The sequence below is a fragment of the Calidris pugnax genome, unplaced genomic scaffold (genome assembly GCF_001431845.1).
Source record: "Calidris pugnax isolate Ruff unplaced genomic scaffold, ASM143184v1 scaffold305, whole genome shotgun sequence".
NCBI lineage: Eukaryota > Metazoa > Chordata > Aves > Charadriiformes > Scolopacidae > Calidris > Calidris pugnax.
In genome coordinates this window covers 66,518-70,649 of record NW_015091074.1, presented here as the reverse complement: position 1 = coordinate 70,649, position 4,132 = coordinate 66,518, and the positions used below count along the sequence as shown (strand labels likewise).

Sequence of the window (4,132 nt, the reverse complement as noted above, 5' to 3'; positions counted from 1 at the left end):
TCCTGCCCCCTCCAGGCCAGTGGGACCAGGTTTGAGGCTTAAAGTCGGGAAATGAAAGGAATCCTGGGATGGGACTACGCAAGTCACGTGCCGGCGAGAATAGGGTAATCAACACAAACAGTAAGCAAAACAATTACTGTAATTACATGTCAAATTTTGTTTGGGGAGTAATGGAACCTAATGCACAAATATGACGTTATTTTCTTGCATCAGCCTGGTGGTCCAGGGAGGTATATAAAACCATTCATGATTCAGAAACCTTCCAGCAGGTTCTCTTGACTTCTCCCCGGTGGACTGAGTAAGTTGGATTCTAATATAAATTCTTCCTAAAAAAACCACAGAAGTATCATTTTTTTAATGTTTGCATTTACTTCAGGGCTGAATTTTGGATTAATATTCTGCGATTCTGTGCAATATTCAGGAGTTTACTTTCATGAAAGAGTCATTTGCTGATTATTAATCCAGAGGCACTGATGGATCGAGGTTTAAAAATACATCTGAAATCTAGATAAAGTTAAATACACCTACTTCCATTACTTTATGGAAATTTAATGCATATAGCCTTTGGGTAGCCTTGAAATTTCTTAACCAGCAGTATAAATCTGGCAGTGTTGTTTTCAACCTTGTGGCTTCCAATTTTTATTTAATTTCAGACAGAGGTATCATGTGTAAATATTGAGGTAGGCTATATACCGAGATGGCGAGATGGCTGCAGTCACCTTTCGGACTGGAGCTGCTGTCAGGACATAGCGTGTCTGTGGATGTGGCCCTGGGTTCCTGGGTTGACTTTGGAAATGCCACCTGGGACCTTCTTGGGCACTCGCTGTCGGTCTGAACGGTCAGGACTTTGCTAAATTGTCTGTCGGGACATCTGCGCGGAGGAAATGGGAACCCAGAAAGTGTCTACTTAAGGTGTATATTCCTTGGGAAGGTGCTTTGGGTGTTTTTCTTCTGTTCATGCAAAGCAGTGGTCTTATGCAAAACATTCAACAGGTTGTGTAAGAATATATTATCCACTAGAAATACTTTGTACTATATCTTATGTGTGCACGTCTAGTTTTCAGCTCTCCGTTTTCTCTGGTTTTGCTTTCTGCTGAGGGATGTGCAGGTCAAATCAGGAAGGCAGAATTAGTACATGAAGCAGAATGTAAGGGTGGGAACCTAAAGACAGAGTCTGGATTAGGGTTTAAGGTCAGGAGAAGTTTAGGTGAATAATGGGTATTTTGGCATTGTGTCTAAAACAACAAAAAGAGAAAAAAAAAATCCGAGAAAAATTGCTTGAGTCAAATTGAGCCCCACCCAGGCTTTTCTAATGTGCAACTCAGAAAAAAAATAAGTAATCGCCTTGGTTGAAACCTAAATATTCCATTTAATCTGAAAAAACAGATTACCTAACTCCTTCATTTGGTGCTTTGATTTGGAGCTTGGATAAGTTTGAAATGACGTCCTGAAATGTACTTTTGTGACATTTTCCTAATTACCTCCCCACCCTTTATTTTAAAAGAAAGAAAGTAAGAAAGTGTAGAAGTCAGTCCAGGTTTGTGAACAGTTTTACTCTCTCTGAAATCTAAATTCCTGGGACTTGCTTTCGGGTTTTTGCTCTGCTTCAGCTTTTTCCTTGTGGTCTTGCAAAAGGCTATTATTTGTTTAATTTTTTTAAAGTGAGTTTGATACTAAATATGCTGTATTAAAGCTGCGTTTTATAAACTAATTGCACTAAAAACTTAATACTTGTTATCCTTATGGAATAGGCTCTGTTAGGCACAATTTAAGGATTATGCACCTCTTTCTGCCTTTTGTCTGCTTAGCCCAGAGAATACGTAAATTTTGTACAGTAAAACCTTTCGTGTTTTCCATTTCTGCAATGCTTGGTGCTGTATAAACCTAATTTTACTGAACTCCACCTCTGGAGTCCAAATTACATAGAAGAGAGCAGTTGTTATTTAAGGAGCAGCCTCAAAGAGGTTGTTTGGTGTCTGCAGGAAGGATTTGGTCTCTGAAAGCCTACAGAGGAGAAGAGCAAAGCAAAGCAGAACAGGATGGGTATCTACCTATCTACCAACCTGTGTCTCTTCAAGGCTCACCTTAGCTTGACTCAATCATTGATCCTGTCCTACTGGCTCCTTTGGTTTTATATAAACTTTAGGTTGCCCAGAGAAGCTGTGGCTCCCCAATCCCTGGAGGGGTTCAACGTCAGGTTGAACAGGGCTTTAACAACCTCGTCTGGTGGGAGGTGTCCCTGGCCAGGGCAGGAGGGTGGAATGAGATGATCTTTAAGTTTTCTTCCAACCCAAACCATTCTACGATTCCGTATTTGATCCTTCCTCTATCTTGCAGGTTTTACAACACAGCTAAAAGATGTCCTGTGAGAAAACAGTGTGTGCTCAACCATGCTCTGTCCCGTGCGACACAAAATGCCCTGAGCCCCGCGCTGCCGCCTGCAATGAGCCCTGTGTCATCGCCTGCCCAGACTCCCGCGTGATTATCTTCCCACCTCCTGTGGTGGTGACCTTCCCGGGACCCATCCTCACCACTTACCCACAGGAAACCGTCGTGGGCTCCACGGAGTCAGCTGAGCTGGCCGGCACCTTGGAGTCGGGTGTGGCGATTACTTCGGCGCAGAAGGGTGCTGAGTGTGTGCAGCCCTGCATCGATCGGTGTGCCCCACAGTTTGTGACCAAGTGTGAGACCCAGTGCGCTCCTCCATGTCCTCCTCCGTGTCCTCCTCCATGTCCTCCTCCGTGCCCTCCTCCATGCCCTCCTCCATGCGCTCCCCCGTGCATACCGGAGCGCTCCTACACCTATTCCACCCGCTGGAAGCATCCTTGCCAGAGGGGCTTCTGTAAGAAGATATAATCAGCTTAAAACAAAGAATAGTTGCAGGAAAAGAACAAACAAAGAAGTGAAAGAACATGGCACGTGATTTACAAGCATGGCTACCAGAGAGGGAAGCTACCCCTGAAAACCAGGACCCTACATTTAGTAGTGCTTTAGCTTAGATTAATGCTTTCTTTATTCTTGTGGCTTTGCATCTTACGTCTGCACTTTTAGCTTTCTCTGCCCAGTTTGACATTGACCGTGGTTTTGAAACACAGCACACAGAGGGATTTGAATGTCAGGCTCAGCAAGGGTGAGGAAAGTGAATGTCTCGATGAAATGCGTCACACTGGAATGGGTAATTGGTTTTAGCTTTTCTTGTCTCTAGAAATACGCTCTTTCTAGTCTGCATTATTCTTTCTGCAAATGTTTACTCCACTTTGCATTTACATTAAAATGCTGCTGCATCAAACCATTGGCCTTCTGAATCTCCTTTTTCCTCTGCTACTGATTTGCAATGCTCTCTTGGTGACATTCAGCCTTGTCTAGAGGAACAGAAGGTTGCCTGGAGACTCTTCCTAGATGCCTCAAAACTTGATGCCCAGGTAAAATGAAGGATTTGGTTCTGCTCTTCAGGCCCCTGTGTGAAAATGGGATGTCAGTCCCATCCAGGTTGCAGTCTGAAAACCAGTGAGTGGAATTCCTATTTATAGAGAAACATGGTTCTGCATTTTCTAGTTTTACACCTCTAGATTATAGCAAAATGTGTATTTTTAGAGTCTCCTAACTCATAACCGGTCCTATTTGGAGGCCTTCTTTTCTATAAACAAACCAAACTGAGTCCGACTCAAGCTATTCTTCATATTTCTGCATCAACACTTTTCCAGCCTGCTTTTGCAAAGAACTCTTTTTCACGTGTGAGTGTTAAGAGTCACGTGTGGACCTGGAGCACCAGTTTCTTACTTGCTTCTGGATGTCCTGGTCAAAACCCCAGGTACCCACGTCTGCCCAGCTGGTGCCAGTAGTGGATCCCTCTAGGCAGACGCCGTTTAGGACATCAGGTGTGTCCTGCTCATGCTAATTAATTTCAGATGCTGGTTTTGTACTAAGGTTATGTTAATGTAATTCTTCCATAATGGCTACGTACATGTGTTTGCCAATTGAAGTCACGGTCTTTTGGTGCCTAGGAAATACCATGTCATTCCTGCAATTATACCCACCCAGAAATAACCCAAGACTTCCGCAGAACAAAGGGAGTCAGGGTGCTCCACAACCACGCACCGATGTATTACACATGTAAAGTGGTATGTTAATA

General features: G+C 43.6%; 1 long non-coding RNA gene across 1 annotated transcript; it reads left to right on the top strand.

Moving 5' to 3' along the window:
• The first annotated feature begins 224 nt into the window (after nucleotides 1-224).
• LOC106896979 lies at nucleotides 225-3,289 on the top strand. Its single transcript, XR_001413697.1, has 2 exons — nucleotides 225-298; nucleotides 2,338-3,289. It is a non-coding gene; the product is annotated as an uncharacterized LOC106896979 (long non-coding RNA).
• The last annotated feature ends 843 nt before the right edge of the window (nucleotides 3,290-4,132 follow it).